This window comes from Lagenorhynchus albirostris, chromosome 2, assembly GCF_949774975.1.
Source record: "Lagenorhynchus albirostris chromosome 2, mLagAlb1.1, whole genome shotgun sequence".
Taxonomy (NCBI): Eukaryota; Metazoa; Chordata; class Mammalia; order Artiodactyla; family Delphinidae; genus Lagenorhynchus; species Lagenorhynchus albirostris.
Genome location: NC_083096.1, coordinates 32,336,051 through 32,356,695, shown reverse-complemented (window position 1 = coordinate 32,356,695; position 20,645 = coordinate 32,336,051). Strand labels below are relative to the sequence as shown.

At 46.1% G+C, this 20,645-nt stretch overlaps 1 long non-coding RNA gene across 3 annotated transcripts in view; it reads right to left on the bottom strand.

Moving 5' to 3' along the window:
• LOC132508662 (uncharacterized) overlaps nt 1-20,645 on the bottom strand; it is a 93,334-nt gene that overhangs the window by 51,717 nt on the left and 20,972 nt on the right. For 2 of the 3 annotated variants that reach the window (XR_009536730.1, XR_009536731.1), the window contains exon 1: nt 122-1,074. This is a non-coding gene — a long non-coding RNA (uncharacterized LOC132508662). Of the gene's footprint in view, nt 1-121; nt 1,075-1,561; nt 1,595-20,645 lie in introns of those variants that run through there. The other variant, XR_009536734.1, reaches the window with a different exon arrangement.

Here is a 20,645-nt window from a genome sequence, read left to right as displayed (position 1 = left end):
ACCTGAGGGAAGTCAGTTAGAACAGCCCCAGCGTCAGCCCACCTCCGGAACCCAACGTTTCCTCTGCCTTTTTCGTACACCCTCCTCTGCTCAGGGACGGGGCAAAACTGTATTTACTTACTTAAAGGGCATCTGGGTCAGATGGTCTCCCTCAGACAGCAGTGCTGAGGAGCTGGCTGAAGAAATATTTTCCCAATTCTGCCTGGTTTCCATTTGAACGGGAAAAAAACTGGTTCTAAGGAATGCAGCCAGTAGGTAAGTAAATAGGGCAGCTGTGATGTGAGTTCCAGCTGAAATAAAGAAAACTTATGAGTCTGGTTTATATAAAAAGAAAGCTTATAGATTCAGATTTTCCTCCCTTCCTGCCTCTGGTCTCTCTCCTACAACAGGGCACAGTCTGTGCTTGCATTGCCCTTTCCTTCCCCCAGGGATGTAATTGGCACCTGGTTGCTCCTTGGCTCTAGCACAGGATAAACTTGCTGTTTTCTGGACACTTGTTTTCAGTGGTGGAGTTATTCATTTCTCTTTTCATAGTAGACATTACTTGGACTCCACTGGACTCTCTCAAGGGCCCATGTTCAAGGATCCACTATTCTGAGTTGGAATAATCCTCCGGCCTCAGTTCCGTTCAAAAACTCAGTCATTTCCCTTGAGAGCCAAGGACAGAAGGAGGAGATGGGGAACCCAGCAGGTTTAGGAATTCAGCTAGATTTCTGAACCTCCCTGAAAAGATGCAATTTTCTTTCCTACCCCCAAACCTGGTAGTGAATTAGCCACACCAAAGATGCATGTGTATATGCACTCCATGTCAGTACAGGCAGACCTTGGTGATAGTGCAGGCTGGGTTCCAGACCACTGCAATAAAATGAATATCACAATAAAATGAGTCACACAAATTTTTTGGTTTCCCAGTGCATATAAAAGTTATGCTTACACTATATTGTAGTCTATTAAGTGTGCAATAGCATTAGGTCTAAAAAAGTACATACCTCAATTAAAAAATACTTTATTGCTAAAAAAATGCTAAGCATCATCTGAGGCTTTAGCGAGGAGTAGTAGTCACATCAAAGACCACTGATCACACATCACCATAACAAATATAATAATAATGAAAAAGTTTGAAATATTGAGAGAATTACCAGAATGTGACACAGAGACATGAAGTGAGCAAATGCTGTTGGAAAAATGGTGCTGATAGACTTGCTCAGTGCAGGGTTGCCTCAAACCTTCAATTTGTGAAAAATACAATATCTGCAAATGCAATAAAGTGAAGCACAATAAAATGAAGGATGCTTGTATATGGCAATAACACTGCAGAAATGGCTCTATTTACTAGTTTCTATTTGTTCATATGTATGTGTGCCATCTATTGTGAACCTGAATGTTTGCAGGTACGTGTGTGTGTGTGTGTGTGTGTGTGTGTAGACAGGCATGTGTGAGTGCCATTTCGTAGATACCTGTGTGTTTGAACGTGTATAAAATCACGTTTTTGTGTTCCTCTGTCTGTATTTTTGCATATGCAGATGTGATTCGTGTGAGCAGGAGTGAGACTTTCACAAACCTGGTTGAAATGCTTGGAGAATGTCATCATCTTCTAAAAAGAGAGGAATGAACCTTTTTTTTTTTTTTTTTTTTTTGATACCTATTTTTTATTTTTTTTATTTTTTTTATTTTATTTATTTTTTTTTTACATCTTTATTGGGGTATAATTGCTTTACAATGGTGTGTTAGTTTCTGCTTTATAACAAAGTGAATCAGTCATACATAAACATATGTTCCCATATGTCTTCCCTGTGGAATGAACCATTTTGAAGAAAGGATTAAAACACCCAAACATTTCTTTTTTAAGACTCTCTATGTTTTCTCTATGTGTAATGGAAAAGTACCAGATATTTGCATTTTTCTGTCATGATAAGGATGGTTGATTTCATCTAGGGACAGGATTTCATCATTAAGTTTAAGCTAAAAATTCTTTAGAAGGAATGTTGTAAGAGGAGAGATGAGAGACCATGGCCCCTGAAGGGGCAAGTTTGGACATATCAAGCTTCCCTTCCCCTCTCTCCAGCTGCTGCTATCTGCCTCTGAAACATCGTGGCCCTCTTCCCACTGTTCAAAGGGAAAGGGCTGTTCTCTAGCTGTGGATCCCCTTAGCACACGGGCAAGGGGCCAGGGGCCATGCCCTTCTTCCTTCTAAGGACAAGGAGACACAGAGAAGACATGAGATTGGGTTGTAGCAGAATGAGCAGGGGAAAATGTCTCTACTTCTTTATGGGCCATGGGATACAATAAGGCCTTTCTGAAGTGTTTGTGAATTCTCTTCCAGGTGATTCTAAGAGGCGAGGACTCAGTTCCCTGAGGTGAATTAGAAGTAGGATCATGGAGGGGCATACAATCAGCAGGATGATCTCTGGAAGTTTTAATAATACAATAACTTATGTTTATTGGGTATTGTTATGGTGCCATGAGGGCTTTGTGTGTGTCAACTCGTTTAATCTCTGCCACAACCGTTCAAAGATAATTATTACCCTTACTTAACATATGAGGAAAAAGAGACACAAAGAGGTAAAAACACTTGGCTAAGGTCATATAGCTAGTAAATGATGGATTCAGGATTCACACCAGGTGGTCTGGCTCCAGAGTCCACCCAGTCAACCATTAGACTGTCCTAGTCCTGACAACTCTGCTCTAGGGCTCTGCATCACTTCAGAGAAGTCAGTGCCTCTTCTTATTGCTGACACCTGGAGGGTTAGGGCTAAAACGGGTGTGCATCAAAGGCCCAACTACCAGGAATACTTTCAGATGCATGTGTTCATTCCATGAAAACTCAAAGCTGGAATAGAACCTCAGGAAGCCACCTGCCCTCACAAGTTTGGGGTTGGAAAATTTCTGGCAGGAAGAAAACTCACATATTTAGCACTGTGTGTGTAACAGCTGCTGTGCTCCTTGCTTGTTATAATCACCATGTCCTGACACACTGGTGTAACAAATCCTTTACCTTGTTGTTTCCCCTAGAGTTTTAAAGTGTTTCTTCAGTGAAAGCTTACCATACCCACAGACTTCTTCTACGGAAAATTGCCCTGCCCAAGGCCCCTGTAACTTTGTGATTCTGTCTTCTTAGATACAGCTGACTGGGGCAAAGGTGACCCAGTGGCAGCCAATTCACAGACTGGCCAGCCCTGACTAGAAGATTAACCAGGACCCTCAGATGGTTGCTTTCAGAAATCCAAGGTTGAAACTATTGGAAGGAGGAGGTAGTTAACAGTGGATGGTGAGGTGGAAAGATATAGAGAAGGGAAAGGCCATGAAAGTTGTGTGCAAGGTGAGGTTATGAGGAAGCAAAACTGGGAGTGAACAGAGGCTATAAGGAAAAGGAGGCATGCACAGGGAGAGAGAAGTGGCTGAATCCCACCAGCCTTCCGGTTTCAGAGCAGCCACCAGCCTGCCTATGCCCTAAAGCAGCTTGAATGAGCTCCTTGCTATACAAAGACCTCTTAGAATACCAAACTTTTCAAATTATTTACATTTTTTATATTATGTTAGAATTAAAACAGAATCAAGGTTATCACATAATAAGTCTTTTGCTGATTTCTGTTCCAAAATGCCATTTTGGGTGGGGGGAAAAATTAGTAAAGGTAGGCACATTTCACATAACACGAGATTTATCTTATCTGTGCTTGTAGTAACTACATCTCACATACATTAATAGTTGTAACAAATACAGACTACTGTAGTGCTTTACTTCCCTGTAAAATTGTTTTTGGTATTATACACATCTGGTGTGTCATTCATGTGAATATCATCTATTACAATTTGCAGTGTGTGGCAGTGGGAAATGGATGGGAACAACTGCGAGGTATTTTTACACATCTTTTCACAGAGAGTCAAATTGAGACTCAAAAGGTTAAGTTCCATGCAGCTAGCACATGTCAGAGGCAGGATATAAATTTAAATCTCGACTTCATAATGCAGCAGTTTGATGGACTAAAAATTCTGAAGATTTCTGCTACAAAACAACTAGACCCTATACAAAATATAATTGTTATTTCAGTGCCAGACTTGTAATAAATAATTCTACAAGGACGAAAAAAGGCCTTATAAACCATGAACTAAAACCAGTACTGTGAATGGTTAAGCGTAAGTAAAAGGTGAGGGTTGTCCAGAGGATAAATGCTGATATCAGGGCTGCTTTTAGGAGACTAAGCCTTGGGCCATCAGCAAAGTGGAGGAGCTGAACCCAAGACCCTGAGGTTTAGCCAAGGATCCACTAGGGTATAAAGCTTTCTGTGGTCCGTAGTGGTCCTAGCTTCCATCAAAAGCAAATGCAAATTCTCACTGAGGAAAGAATCTTCATTTTAGTTCTCTAGGTTTTTCAGAAATAAAAATCAAATATGACCTTGCCGTCAAAGATCAGTAAACACACAAGAAATAAACCACCACAACAAATGTAGCCCCCTGCTTCCCAGCAAGAGCTTCAGGTACTGAAATTATCAGACACAGAATATGAAGTCATGATATATGAAATGTTTAAAAAAATTTTGAAGTGGAATGACGGATATGAAATAGACATTACCAGAAATGACAGGCATACATATTTGAGGGAGTTCCAGGGCCTAAACCCTTAGCAGCTCTCCTTCATGAGAAGCCCCGAAGAAGTGAAAGCATCACTGCTGTTCCCTAGTGGCGGCCTGTGGCTGAGAGGGAGCTGGAGCTGAGCAGAGCTGGAAGCAGTCATAGAACTCACTGTGAAGGCCCCTCAACCCCTTCTAGACCTTTCATGCTACCTCCGAAGCCACAGCTTGGTAAACACTGTACATTTAAATACTGTCTTACTGGAGTGAACATAACCTGCAGGCATAGCAATAATCAACTCTGTTCTCTCTAGGCCTGGGGAGGGGGTGCTTAGGGGAGCTGGATTTTGCCTTTTATTTTTCCAAGGTCAGAAATTACTTTGTAGTTCACTTGGCTCAATTTCCCTTTGGATCAGCACTAAAACAGCTTTTAACTAAAAGTTTTCTCCCCATTGAAGTGCACCAAAGTCAGCTAAGACTTCTGGCCTTAGATCATAATTCTCTTCCTTTTCCTCCCCTGAGAAGCAGCCTTGAAGGGTCATTGATTTGCTTAACATTTGTTGGTGCAGATATGAAAGGCAGCTGCTTCTCCTCAGCTAACATGCTGTTTCTTTCTAGGGCCTGGTATTTCTTGAAGGTCTTCTCTGGCCTTCCTCCACAAAGAGGCAAGATCCTCCTCTCAATAGGAAATGAGAGGAAACACAGGAGCAAAAAGGGGTCAAAATGTTGAAGTTGCAAAGAGGAGAAAGGAGATAGCTGGCCAGGGGACACAAGAAGTCAGTGGAACGACTGCTCGTCCCTCCCAGGATCTGCATCTCAGCTTCCCTGGCTTAGGGCTGGTCTATACCTCTGTTCTGCCCCACCTTAGCACCCCCGGGTCCTCTTCTTCTTCTCCTGGACCCCTGGACAAGAAAAAACTTTCCTTTTGTAACCTAGACCTTGCTGCACCATCCCTCCTTCACATTTAATCAAGGTCTCTCAGGCTTGGGTCCCTGGAAGCCCTACCCTCACTCCTAAGTGTTATAACAAATAAACCCTTTGTTCAGATTGTCCGTATCCCTTCCTGATTGCCAACAAGATGCAAATACATTCGAATCTCCTCCCCAGGTATGCTTCTCTAAGGTAACAAAGTGCCCAGTTAATCCAGCCCTGAGGGTCAGGAGCAATAGAACAAGAATGCCCAGTCCCTAAACCCGAAAGAGGGAACAATCAGCCTCTGCAAAGTTCACCGTCCTTGGTGTTCATCAGAAACACCCAGAGAGATTGATAAAATTACAAATTCCTGGGCCCCAACACAGAATCACTGAGTTAGAATCTCCTGAGACAGAGACCCCCGTGACTGCACCAATAGCTCTTCAGGTAATCCAGATGCACACAAAAGTTTGGGGATTACTGGTTTAAGGGTATCAGTTCTACGGAATCTGGAACAAGAGATACTCCAGAGACCCTGAGATATCATAACTTAGAAACCTGTAACAATAGTAATAGATGTGGGAGTAGTAATGATTGCTAGCACTTATAGCTACTCTCCATGTGGCAGGTACTATTTCTAAGTGCTTTACATGTTATTTCCTTCTCACAGTAACCCTCTGAAGGAGGCACTACTATTATCTCCATTTTATAGATTAGGAAACTGACACATAGAGGGGGTTGTCCTAAGATCACATAGCTAGTAAGTAGGAAAACTTAAATTCGATCTCAGACAGTCTTACTCCAAAGTCTCTGCTCTGAGCCACTATACCATACAGTTGCCCTACCCTAACTGTCCCCCTCTCCTTGTTTAATAGGTGGGGGGTGGTGTTGAAAGGGGAGAAGGAGTCTAGAGAAGAGCTGGGAGGAAGATGGAAAGACCATTGAGCTCCATCTTCCCCACCTGTCACCAATCCCTGCCACACTGATAAGAGGAGGACAACAAAGGGGTCAGAGAGGGGATGCTGAGACAGAACGGCCTCCCCATTCAGTCTGACCACTCTGGTAATAACTTCCTGCTGGCCCATCCATGCGTCTGAGGAATGGCCAAGTCTGCTCCCTTTGTCTGCCATGTCCTTTCTCTGCATCAACACCTGACAAGATTCTCCTGATCCTTCAAGGCTCTCTGGAAAAGCATTAGTAACTCTCCACCCTGACAGGGTTTATGATGACATCCTCTTTTGCAATGATATATGTTCATCTCTTTCTTCAGCCATGTGTTCCTTAAAAGCAGGGACTCCACAGTCCTGTTTATCAATGTAGTCCCTATGCTTGGCACCTAACGACTCTCAATAAGTGTTGTTGAAAAAAAATGAATGAGGGACCTACTGTGTGCAGGCACCACTAGACCCTGTGGATCATTGAGGACCGTGCATTGCCCCTGATCGCATGGAATATATAACCCTGTTAAGAGGAGCAGATGTGTCCCCAGGCATCACTGGCCTGCTGTGTCACTGTGAGTCAGCCACTGCCCAGTAGAAATTCTTCCCTGGTAGAAAAAATTTATAAAACCTTTGGGGACATCTTCCACAATTCTGTTACCTCCTGTCTGTTTCCATGTAGAGACATCTTTAAATAGAAAGACCCATGTACTTGTGTACTTGTGGTTTGGAGGATGGGAGGGAGCCAGAGAAGGGGAGCTGAAAAGGCCACTTTCCGACTGAACTGGGGGAGGGTAGGTGGTGGCACAGTGAGGAGGAGAGGGAAACTGTCCGAGGCCCCAGGTTGCTGGTGAAGAAATGAGGGAATTCTCAGGGAGCCAGCCTGGGCAGAGGCAATGCTCTAAGGGGTGATTTTGACGTCTGGGTGCCGGTCCAGGGCTGTCCTGCACAGTCTTGCTATTTTAGGTGGGGTGTAAGGGGCTACCTTCCTATTGCTCCCTATTCAGAGCCCAGAAACCCTGGGGCCAGATTGGATCCTCCGCACGCTGCCACACAACATTTGTTTGGGACTTGCACACTAACTGGCTCCACACTGCGGTTCCAGGACTTAATTGTGAGCCCATCACGACCCCTTCTGTCCTCAGATAGGAATGTGCACAGACTCATAGCAGAAACCGGGGTTGCACAAGTACAGGAGGCTGGAGGGGGTGGGGGGTGGGAGATCTTGGCTGTTAAACTTTGCCTGAATGGATGCACGGTCATCTTCTGAAGGATGAGAGGAAGCAACAAGGTCAGGAGGCCCAGCCAGGGACACAGAGGTCAGGAAGGAGGCAGCGGCATCCCATGAATTTCCCCAGTGGAAAACCAGGTGTCAGAGCACAGGGTGGAAAGTTAATGCATCTCCCAGATATGGGCTATTTTCTTTTTCTTCTGATCTCAGACGCTTCCAAATGACTTGTCCAGGCCTGGCCAGTCCCTCAGCAGAGCCTGGATGGATGAGGTTAGGGACGGGAGGTCAGCACTGCCAACAGGACTCAAGAGCCCCAAATCTGTCTTCTTTCCAGAATGAGTCAGTCCAGGCTGCCCGAGCAGGCTACCTTGCCTGGTCCCCACTCCTTCAGGGGCCCCAACACAGTCTGGTGTTCCAGTCCTGGACCTGGGCAAGAGGGATTAAAGGTGTTGGAGCCCTGGATTTGTGCATCAAGCCCTTGCCTGTTCATCCACCTCTGACCTCAGGCCCCAGTTCTGACAACCAGCTTTCTTGCTCGCTGTTGAGGGCCAGTTCCTCACATCCTGAAGATCTCAGCCTCTCCGCCAGAATTATAGTAAAGACTCAGTCTGGTAAACCCCTGCCTCTGGGGGCTGCCAGCTACCCAACCCTCCTGCTCTTGCCCAGGGACAGCAGATCCTCACTAGGCACCCGCGGTAGCCACTGTTAATCAATCACATCACTCTTTCCTACTTTTTCTGCTGAGTTCAGACTTAAATCCCCCCCTTGACTCAGAGCTCCAAAGAGTCACTACCAATTCATCAGACCTGGCATGGGAGTTCCCATTCCCTCCTAATCTCAGAGGGATAGTGACATTATTCTACCTATTTTAGGAAGATGAGAATTTGGTAGAGAAAGAAGATACAAGAGTCTTATCTGGTTCTTAATCCAAAGTGGGAAATATCCTCTAATCAGGCTGAGCAAAGTCCCAGAATGTAACCAGGACCACTAGCTTTATTCAATGTCTCCCTCATTAAAAAAACAGAGTGCGTGATCTCCATTTACCCCAGGGGAAGTCCTAGCTTTCACTTAGCAATAAACTCTCATTTCACATCTCTTTCATGCTGCTTGCTTCCAAATACATACAGACATGTCTCTGTATATGACACTGTCCTTGCCCTAACTGTACTCAAAGTCCATTTCCTCAGTATCCCCTGAGTGTGTCTTTGGGAGTCCTAAGCCCTGACTTACAATGTCGCTCTAAGGCATTGATTTCCTAAACCTTGTGCTTCAGAATCACCTGCAAGTTTGTTAAAAATACAGATGTCTGAGCCCTACCTTATTCTCACTAAGAATCTCCTGGACTGGGGCCCGAGATTCTGGTCCTATACCAGTATTCTTAAAGGGTAGTCACAGACCAGTGGCATCATGAACACCTGAGAACTTCTAATAAATGCAAATTCTCCCTCTGTACCACAGACTCTGGAGATGGGGCCCAGCAATCTGTGTTTTAACAGCCCTTCAGGTGATTCTGGTGCACACAAAATTCTAAGAACCACTGCCCTAGGTGATTCTGAGATAGATTCAAGTTTGAGAGCCATTGACCCGAGGGGCCTTCCAGAATTCTGATTTCAGCCACTGTTCCTTTGGGCACTTCCAGTGCAGCCCAAGAGGTAGGGAGAAAACACTGGAACATCTTTAGTCTTCTCTAGGGGACCAGCATATTGCAAGGGAGAGGCTGGAAGGGACAACTTCTCCAGGCTATTGCTATACCTGGCATTAGTTTCTGCTGGCTGCTAGACCACTAGCCAGCCAAAGGCCCTTCTGAAAGGTTCTATTCAAAATTGTTAAATGAGCAAACACCCTCATTTTTTCCTTTCCTCTGCACCTGAAGCTGTGACCAGAAGTGTTGGCAGCTGCATCTGTGGCCCCAGAAAATGGTCAGAGCAAAAGAAGATCAGTCCTCACCTGCTGGGGAGCTGGATCCCTGGGAAGCAGCTGGCCAGTGGGTTAGAAAGAGAGAATGTCTGCTGGAAAATTGGGCCAATTCCTTGGAGTGGGAAAACCAACCCTTGTCTGTATCCCTAGCACAGTGCTTACATTTGAAAGGTACCTGAACAGTGAGCTGTGCTGAATGCTTACCAGATGGTCTCTGGGGATCTCTCAGTCTGAGGGGGACACATGGACAGGCCAAGCACCCATAGACAATCTAACAGCAACATTATAACCAAGGTAGGAACCTATGCCATAGCCCAGTCAGGGGTCAGGGCACTTTGGGGCGGGAGCTGTGGACCTTTATAGTTGCAGACAGAGCAGAGATTTGAATCTGTCCTGTCCTCCACAGCCCATATCACATGACCGATGCAGGACTCTGTGCTGAGCTGGCCACTGAGCAGAGGGAATTACACAGCTGTGCATCCTCTCTCAGGGGTCTACACTCATACTCATTTCCACAAGGCAGTGTAAGTCCTGGGTTCTGAGCTCAACTACAGTTTATTTTTTAACTTCCTATCCTTTGATTCACTTGGGGACCAGGAATAAACCCTCTGGTGTTTTATAAAATCATATGGCTTTGACTTGTTGAATTTGAGCCCCAGAAGGGGTCACCATGCACTTCCTCTCCACTCATATCCCAGAAGACCCTTCTTACGAGCAGTGGGATCGAGTAACTTCCATGCCCTTTCCCAGCCTCAATCTTTTTATCTGCAAAATAAGGATGACATTGTCAACCTCACAATACCCTTACACCACGTTACAGGCATTTAACAAATTCTAATTTCCTACTTATTTTCTCATTTAGGTTGAAGAAGCCAGTGCCCAAGTCCACAAAGTGGCAGAAGTGGGGCCTGAGTCCAGTTTCTCTATCTCTCCATCCAGAATTCCATTGCAATGGGTTGAATTGTGTCCCCCAAAAGGATATGTGGAAGTCCTAATCCCTGGTACCGAGAATATGACCTTATTTGGAAATAGGGTCTTTGCAGATGTAGTCAAGTTAAGATGAAGTCATATTGGACTAGAGTTGGCCCTAAATCCAATGACCTATATCTTGATAAGAGAAAGGAGACTGAAATTTGGACACAGAGACACACAAAGAAAAAGATGGTGTAAAGATGAAGGCAGAGATGGGAGTGACGCAGCTGCAAAGCCAAAGAAATCCAAGATCTACGGGGAGCCAGGAGAAGGTAGGATGAGGCAAGGAAAGGCTCTTCCTTGGAGCCTTCAGAGGGAGTGTGGCCCTGCCAATACCTTGATTTCACACTTCTAGGCTCTAGAACTGTGGAAGAATAAATTTCTGTTGTTTTAAGCCACCCAGGTTTTGGTAATTTGTTCTGGCAGCCTTAGGAAACTAATATCTCCACCCTCCCCACAAACCCGAAGCATGGCTGCTGACCTTTCCTTGGCTGGCCCAGTCCCATCAGCAGCCTCTGCTCTCCTGCTGATCTCCACCCTTATCTGACCCTCCATAAAATAAAATACTATTTTACATGTGAATCATGCTTTATAGTTTACTGGGTCTCAACAATACACAAGTTTTTCACTCAACCCTCACAGACACCCTGAGAGCTTTAAGGTTTGCTGACCCCATTTTACAGATGTGGAAACTGAGGACCAGAGAGATTAAGTTGACTATACTATGATCTCATGAAAAATAAGTGGAAGAGCCGCGGATGAACTCAGATATTCTGACTCGTAAGCCAGGATTGTTCTTCTTTAAGCTTTTTTGTTGTGAAATATAACAATACACATACATAAAGATGCACAAAACAGGGGACTTCCCTGGTGTTCCAACGGTTAAAAATCTGCCTTCCAATGCAAGGGACGTGGGTTCTATCCCACATGCCGTGGGGTAACTAAGTCTGCGTGCTCTAAATCCCACACGCCACAACTAGAGAGCCCACACGCTGCAACTAGTGAGCCCACGTGCTCTAGAGCCCTCATGCCACAACTGGAGAGAAGCCTGAGTGCCGCAACGAAAGATCCCGCATGCCGCAACTAAGACCTGACTCAGCCAAATAAATATTTTCTTTTAAAAGATGCACAAAACACAAATGTATAGCTCAAGGTCAGCAACACCCACATAACCACTCACTAGGTCAAGGAATAGAACGTTGCCAGCTCCCAGGCACCCTCTGCCAATCACTCCTCCTTCCTTCTGCCCAAGGTAGTCACTGCCAGGCCATTCCTCTCTGTTCCATTCTGACCTTTGCATCATTAGGAATCAACAGAGACCACAGGAAGAGACAGAAACCTGTCAACTTTTTCCCCTAAGGCCTTTCCCCTGAAGCTAGGACACTCTAGGGCTCTTCCCCACCCTACTCTTCAGGAGAAAAATAAAAACAAAACTCCCAACTGGTCTTGACATTTCAGAACCATAAAATCTGGGAGTGGCTGCCACTTTTTTTTTTTTTTTTTGTGGTACGCGGGCCTCTCACTGCTGTGGCCTCCCCCGCCGCGGAGCCCAGGCTCCGGACGCGCAGGCTCCGCGGCCATGGCTCACGGGCCCAGCCGCTCCGCGGCACGTGGGATCCTCCCGGACCGGGGCACGAACCCGTGTCCCCTGCATCGGCAGGCGGACCCCCAACCACTGCGCCACCAGGGAAGCCCTGCCACTTTTTGAAGCAGTCAAACCACAGACTTTTAACAAGAAGAGAGAGAGAGGGAGGGGGGAAAGCAGAAGGATAGGCCCAAGGGCAACAATCATGGATGAGTTAAAGAAACAAAGCAAAAATTACGAAGTCCCCCAGGACCCCCTGGCTGCCACTTCTTCCTCCCCATCCCATCCGAGATGCCTCTGCTGTACGTGCAGGGGTCAGCTAGACCCACAGGATTTCAGCCTAATCTCAGCCGGAGGCAGGGGTGAACCACATGGATTCTTGGATCTTTCCTGCCTGAGTTTGCGACTCCTCTCTTCTCCAGAAGTCTGTGCTCCTACTCTCGGTATCATGGGCAGGGCAGAGTAAGAGAATGGGGGCTGGGCAGAAAGCGCCTGCCGGGAATCTGTGCTGTCTTCCCCTTGCCTGACTGCCAGAAAGCCACTTAACTCCTCTGGGCTGCAGACCCAGACCTCTGAGGTGAGGGTACTGGTCAAGTCCCTCTGAGGTGCTGGTGAGTAAACACTGATGCAGACATGAAATGCTCAGGCGGGATCCCAGATGAGAAGAGACAAGCAGATGGATCCTCTGCGCGGGGCGAGCCTCTGGGTCACACGCCCGCCCTGGGTTGCCCCAGGGGGAGGTCCATTGTAACTATTTCTGCAGATGGGCCAAAGGCAGGAAAACCAGGGGCTCTGGAGGGACAATGGGAGTTCAGGGGAAGTGACAGCCCAGCCAGCTGTCAGTTACACTCAGCGCCACTCTCCACCTGCTGTCAGGCTGCTGTTGCAGAGCTGAGGTCCGGGGAGAAGGCAGGACAGCGCAGAGGTTGGGAGAGCAGAGTGGGAGGTCTCTCCCTGCTCAGTTCTCCAGTCTCTTCTCCTTGGGCTAGGGCAGGGCAGGTCCCTGAGCCCAAGGGGAAATTCACACTATTGGGTTTTTTTTTTTTCCTGGGGAAAATCCATGGCCTGAGTTCCTGAAATCTGTTGGAAGAAGACTGGCTCTATGGTCTAAAATTGGAAGCCGTGGATTTAGTTTAGATTCTATTATTTATAGGGAGCTTGTGCAAGTCACTTGAACTCTCTGAGCCTCAGTTTCTGCACCTGATAATAATATTTTAAAATTTATTGAGCACTTATTATGTGTAGGTAATGAACGACCTAGATGCTTAATATGCATTCTCTCTAATATCTGCCCTCTCTACTTCACAGGGGTGCTGTGAGGATCAAATAAAAAATATATTTCCTCAAAAAGTTAAACATAGAATTATGTTTAACCATATTAGCCACTATTCCACTACTAGGTATATTCCCCAAAGAATTGAAAACAGGTACTCAAACAAATACTTGTTCACAAATATTCATAGCAACACTATTCACAATAGCCAAAAGGCTGTAACAACCCCAACGTTTATCGATGGATGAATGGATAAACAAATTGTGGTATATACATACAACAGATTATCATTCAGCCATAAAAAGGAATGGAGCCCTGATACATGCTACACTTTGGATGAAACTTGAAGACATTATGCTAAGTTAAAGACGTCAAAGAATCACACATTGTATGATTTCATTTGTATGAAAAATTCAGAATAGGCAAATCCATAGAGACAGAAACTAGATTAGTGGTTGCCAGGGACTGAGTGGGAAGGAAGAATGGGGAGTGACTGCTTATTGGGTGAGGGGCATTCTTCAGGGATGACAAAAATCTTTTGAAACCAGAGTGGTGGTAGCTACACAACATTGTGAATGCACTAAATGACACTGCATTGTGCATTTAAATGGATAATCGTATTTTTATCTCAATAAAATATGTACGTATATATGGAAGTGTGCAATGTGTGAAGCCTTTGGTGTATATGACCACTGGCTTGCTTACTCCTCTGCAGTGAGAAGAGTTGAGGGCAGCTTGCCTTAACTCTCCTCTAAAGCACATTGCAACCATGTTCCACTACATGTGGTTCAATTCAGCCTCCCTGGTCAGTGTTGTTGCCAGACTGTGCGGGCATATGTTACCACGCGTACACTGATGTGTCCACAGGCGGTGGTGCTCTGCAGAGAACACAGTTCCCACGTGGAGCACCCATCCCTCTGCAGTGAGCAAATATGTCCTAATTTACACATCTCAGGTAGTAGGGAATTGTCAGCAAATCCAATGAGTTCCTATTCTCATTGAGTGTCTTCCCACATAGCGGTGCCCACAGAAGGCTCACAGAAATGCAGGGCAGGCTCCAGAGACAATAGCAAGCGGGAGGCTGCGGGCACTTGCGGCCAAGTGCGAAGGCACGATTTGCTTTTAGCTAGTGAATGACACACACACTCCCCTGGCGCCTCCCGCACTGATCTCCAAGCACTTAAAGGGTACTGCTTTCCTCGGGGAGGGTCCCTGGAGAGGCAGGGGCCAGGAGGGACCCAAAGCCTGTAGGGCTGGATGTGTACCAGGGGGAAGGAGTGTGGCCAAATTGTTGCTGCTCTGGGCGCTCCGGGTTGGTACCCAGGCTTCTTCTGCTGTTAGGGCCATTAGGCCTGGGTTTATTACTTTGCATGAAGATCCCAGTAGGGCTGGGTGGACAGGACAGTATGTGTGAGGTGAGGAGAGAACAATCTTGGGTGCTGTAAGCTCACCAGGAAGACTGCTTTCTTAGACTGCCAAGCAAGAGGGGCCCCAGCTCTCCTCCATCCGTCACCTGCTCTAAGCCCCAGAGGATGCTGGGTTCTAGCAGGCGCCTGGTCACCAACCTCTAGAGGAGCTGCCTTGCTGCCCCTGAGGCCACATCCCTAATGACCCCAGATGAATGGGGCCAGGTGACCTCTCTGAATCCCAGAGCTTAAAGTGGAAGTGAGTTCATGCCTCTGGGCTCCTTTGCCCTGGTTGACGGGTTGGAGCCACAGTTACTACATGAGCTGCCAGAGACCCTGCCAGCAGCACTCAAGGTTCCTTCTGCCTGGTGGCCAAGCCCACTCAACTGCCAGAAGCCAGAGGTCTTAGGTAATGGCTCCTTGCTGTTTCCTTGCATTTCCCCCAGGCCTGGGGGGTACTGGGCTTTAGGAGATGCTGCTGGCAGCCCGGGGCACAGACAACAGTCTGCATGAGGTAGGGAACCGGCACAACCAGGCAAACTGTGCACACCTATCGCCCTCCCCAGTGCTCGTGCACGTGTACACACACAGGCACTCATATGCATAAGAAGCAAGAGGATGAATAATGCAGAAGGGAGGAGGTTTGTCAGGAGGTGGTCCTCTGTAGTTGGAGAGGCATCCAGCCAAAGAAAAGAAAAAGAAAAAAAGAAACAACAAAATCTGACTTTCCTTTACCTATAACCAGCTGGTGCTCTCTTCCCATCCCTCCTGCTGCGTTAAATCAGGAGAGGGCCTCACACAGCAGAGGAGAGGACGTTAATTAAAGCATCAGCTTTGTGCCTGAACCCCAGTCACTTTTTTCACTCACTTAAAATGCCTCCTGATGATATAGCGACACAGCTCAGAGCTTCCATGGGGCTCCCAGCCCTGGGCTGCAGACACAGGTCTCTAAGAACAAAAGTGTGACTAGGCAAGAACATCTCTTCAGCTACTAACCTGTCAATTCTTCATTCCCTTCCAAATAACAGCACTTGTTCATGTCAAATCCCACTAATCGGTGACACTAACTCCTCTCCTCCAGCAAACCCACAGCAGCCAACTAAAGACCAGGGCCTCCCTAACTCAGGGCCCCTCCTCCCTTCCCCAGTGTCTCCCTCCTCTCCTCCATTTCTTGTCCTGTCCGGGCTCTCTTCCCTCCTGTTGAGACAAGATGGTATGTCTGGCAGCTGTCCACTCAGTGCACTTCATCAAACCTTGACTGAATACCCACGATGCCCTAGGCATGGGTGCAGAGTCCGAGGAGATGTTCCTTCAGCAGTGTCAGTACAAACCAGGGCCAGAGTCAAAGAGAACTAGGCCAGAACACAGAAAAAGAAAGAAAGAAAGAGTCAGAGAACACCTGGCCTTCTGTCCCCTTCAGGCTTGGTTCTCATGGAAACCTGGCTCTGGAAGAAAGAGAGACACGGAAGGTGGGTGTTCTGCGGCAGGTCAGGTGGCTTCTCACAGTCCTGGACTCCGTGGTGGAGACCCCAGGAGCAGATCTTCTGGAATTGGGGCTTTCTGGGAGAACTTCCTTCCAACTAACTTTCCCAGGTGGGCACAGAAGATTCACTTAGACAGTACAGCTTGCAATACAGGTCCCAGGGCAAATGCTGAGCGCCTCTGCTGCTGCCCTGGGCCGACAATGGGAGGCTGGGAGCCGCAGCAGCAGGAGAAACACAGACAATAAGGAGTTAGCACTGCCTGTGAGAAGCCAGGGACAGTGGCCTTCAGTATATTTCCCTGAGGGGGATCACTGACAGTTGGGACTCCTGGCGACCCTTGGGCAGGTGGTGCAGTCAAAAGAATCCTAATTTTGTTTCCTAGTTTACTCTATCCATTCACTCATTTATCTGTTCATTCATTCATACATACTATACACACCATATGCTTGTGTTTAAATCTTAGTTCACCTCTTCGAGCCTCAGTTTTTCTCATGTGTTAAATGGAGATAATTGTAGCTGTGTTCCAGCGTTTTATGACGTTTAAATGAAATGATGTATGAGGACTTAGCCTTAAAAAACGTTAATTCCCTCTGCTTCCTTCTTCTAGTTCTCTGGAAAGAAGGCAGCTCCTTCTAATCCTACACCCCACATCCCACTTATCCCCTCAAACCAGAACATGTTTGCTCCTGGAAGATGTTGTTTTGTTGAAATTTATGAAATGGGGGGCTGGAGGAGGAGGGGGCAATGGATTTGGAGAGAGGGGCAGGTCCAAAGGAAAGTAGCAGGCCAGACAGAAATGCCTCAGGGCAGGTGAAGTTCAAGTACTTTTTGTGAGGCTGGCTGCTGGTAGGGAGGTAGAGGAGAGAGCAAATTCTCCCATAAGGATGTGTTTCTTAAAGCAGTTGGGGATCTAAAAAGTGGGAGGAAGTGGGGAGAGAGTGAAGCTTTCTGTATCTCTTGACTGAAGATGAAAACAATTTCTATTCTTGTAAATTCCCTTAGAAATACAGCCTCAGGAGGATTGGGAAAGGAATCTATTTCTTCACAAAGCTTTACCAAGCTGCCTGGCTAGGAGCCATCGGGCAGTTTCTCTAGCAAGAAAGTTGTGGAAGAAGTAACAGTGCCCCCTCCTCAGGCTACAGCAACAGACATAGGGAGCTGCGCCTGTCAGTTCCTGCTCTGGGTGACCCCACAGCCAGCATCATGCACAGGGGCAACCCCCCGCCCAGCTGTCCCTCCAGTGGCCGAGGAGCTCAATGACCTAAAATTATGCTGTTCAGTTGGGGATTCCTGGGATGCATGATGCCCTGGAGAAGCATGGCATATCTGGGGCACCATTTTTACTAAAGGAGATTTTTTTTGGGAGGAGGAGGGGTAATTTCTATTGAAATAAACATGAATGCTTTATGGAACAAAATTCAAAATTCAGATGATTTTTTTACATCAAATGTGAGATTTCAGTTTGAATGAGCTGCTTTGGATTATGTTCCTTGATCACATTCATTCTCTCCTTTTCTGGGTACTTCATAAATAAAAGTTTGAAAAGCCCTTCTTTTTGGAGCTAGATGTTAGGATGACCTCTATCTTAGAAGTCATCATGATCATCCCCCTGCCTCCGGATAGCACTCTCAAACCTGGTTTCACACTAAAATCATCAATCAGTCCACAAAAAGATGTCAGGCTCCAACTGCAGAAATTCTATTCCATTTGTCTGGAGTGGGGCCTGGGCCCGGGTGTGTTCCAAAGCCACCCCAGTGGCTCCCATGTGCAGCCGGGGCTGAGAACCACTCCTCCTAAATGGAGGGCTGTATTGTCAGACTCCTAGACCCTTTGGGCCTGCTAACCCCCATTTCTGTTTTTTCTTACAAGTGTCAGGTATTTAGTCTGTTTTCTTTCCAGGCTGTCACCAGCTACAGTCCTACTAAAATTGTCTTCCCTCTGACCTTCCCATAGATTAGGATATAAGGTCCTATTTTTAACGAGTTCCTGGACAAACACGCAAGGTGAGGAAAGGAAATGACATTTTCTAAATGTCTCCCATGTGCCAGGTGCTGTGCTAGATACTTACAATTGTTTTAAAACCACCCAAAGAGCTAGGTGTTAACATCCTCATGCTACAGATAAGGAACCTGAAGGAGAACCAAGGAAATTAAGGAAACCAAGGAAATTAAGGGGCATGCTCTAGATTCTGGGATTCAAAGCCATTCTGCCTGACTCAAAATCCCTGTCCTTTCCAAGACAATGACAATATATTGCCCTTCCTCTTTTTGTTTTTAAGGAATTTTTCTTATTTGTTTTTTATTTAATTTTTAAACTATTGTTTTATTTCAGGGACCACAGAAAGAACTAGAGTTCTAGATATCTCACATGGTACTAAGGATCATTATTCCTGGTCTTTGCAGACCTAACTGAACTAGATCCAAGTCCACAGACCTTTGGATGGGCTCATGGGACCTGTTCCTAATTCTTGCTTTGAGGACTCAGCCTCATCCATCTCCAGGTAGGAGTTAACCACTCTCCTCAGCCTGAGGGTATTCAGAGTGGTGCTACCAGTTAGGTGGTATTCTCTCCCCAACCCAAACCTGATTCTTACACTCCTGTCTGGGAAGGAGCTGAGGCATCTCCTCTTGTGGGCTGCTCTGTACATGGCTCTTGAATCCTGACCTTTCCATGACCCCCAAGATAAGTAAGATATTTCCCTATCTGTCCCCCAAAGATATTTGTACATTTGTCTGTGGAGGGTTCTACACTGACCTTATAGTCATCTTTCTTGCCCTTCCTTGGGGCAGTTCAATAATTCTAGCCCTGAAAGTCCCAACTCTACCCTTGGCTAGCTTCTCTCTGATTGGTTTAAGTTACCAAAGTATGTTTACTACCCTTTAGTAAAATCCAGCTTCTTCACCTTTCATTTATTCATAATGCTTAGAAAAGGGCTAATACGTGCCAGGCACTTGGCCAAGCATTGTACTAGTGGGAGGCACAACGACATTGCCTCGTTCCTCAGGGAGCTGACAATCTACTAAAATAACCAGAGGATGCTACCATTTATTGAAGGTCCACGTGTGGCCGCCTCCCTACTAGGAGTCTATGTCCTTTATGTCATTTAGTCCTCCCAACATCTCATGAGGTTAAGGTTATTGCTCCCATTCTACAAATGAGAACGTTGTCTCACTGATGTTTAAGCAATTAGCCCAAAGTCACAGAGACTACTTTAGTAAGTGGTAGAGCTGGAATGTGAACATATATCTGTGTTCCCAACCCATGCTTTTTCCTTTACTCTGGAGATTCTATAAAGCATACTGGTTAGGAACTCAGACTCTAGGGGTGGACAGACTTAAGTTTAGAATCCAAGCCCTGCTGCTTTTAATTGCTATACGACCTTGAACAAATTAATTAGCCTTTCTGAACTTTGGTTTCCTCATCTGTAAAAGTAAGATATGAAAATACCTATCTCATAGGGTTGTGGTGAGAATTCAGAAATGGTACGTGGTATTTTAGAGCGAATATCCAGACCTGGTCTCACCTACAGCCAGGTAACATCCGTGACAGGTACCAGCATCCTGGGTACCTGTCCTCCTAAATGGAGGGCTGTATTGTCAGACTCCTAGACCCTTTGGGCCTGCTAACCCCCATTTCTGTTTTTTCTTACAAGTGTTTTCTTACAAGTGTTTCTTACTGGTCTATCCTACACCTGTTCTCTCCAACAGCCCCAAGCACAGTCTGAGGGGAACCATTAGCTCATTTGCAGAACATAGAGGGATGTCACATACTGAGTCACTGAATGACCAAACCCTCCAGGTTTCAAATTTCAGGTTGTCTCCTCTGCCTCCATCCTCATTTAGGTATCGCTCCCTGAACCAACAACCTCCCTTTCCTGACTCAGATACACTCATATTTTCCAGAAGGTGATCTTCTGGAATCCGTCATGTATGTCCTCATCATGTTAATAATAGCAAGCATGCAGTAAATATACAGTAAAAATAAGAGATACTATCCATTAAAAAAGAAAGGTTGTTCTCTGTCTTATTTTTAAAGAGCTTATTAAAAGGAAATTCTGAAGCCCTCAATGCATTTCCCAGAACTTGGAACTTGAGGTTCCAAGTTCTTATTCTCCTATTGCATTTGAAAGAAAACAAGCCATTCTCCCAGCTCCAACATCTTTGTTTCATCCTCTGGAGAGAGGAGACTATCCATGGTGAGGACTTCTAATGACCACTCAGTGCCAAGGGAATAAGGGGAAACATCTCCCTTGGAAACTCTGAGATACCACTGTTGAGTGCCAGTATAGCCAGGACTTCCCATCAAAACCTCAGACTAGTAAACAGTCCCTCTCTGGCATCAAGAGTTTTCAGGATGGGC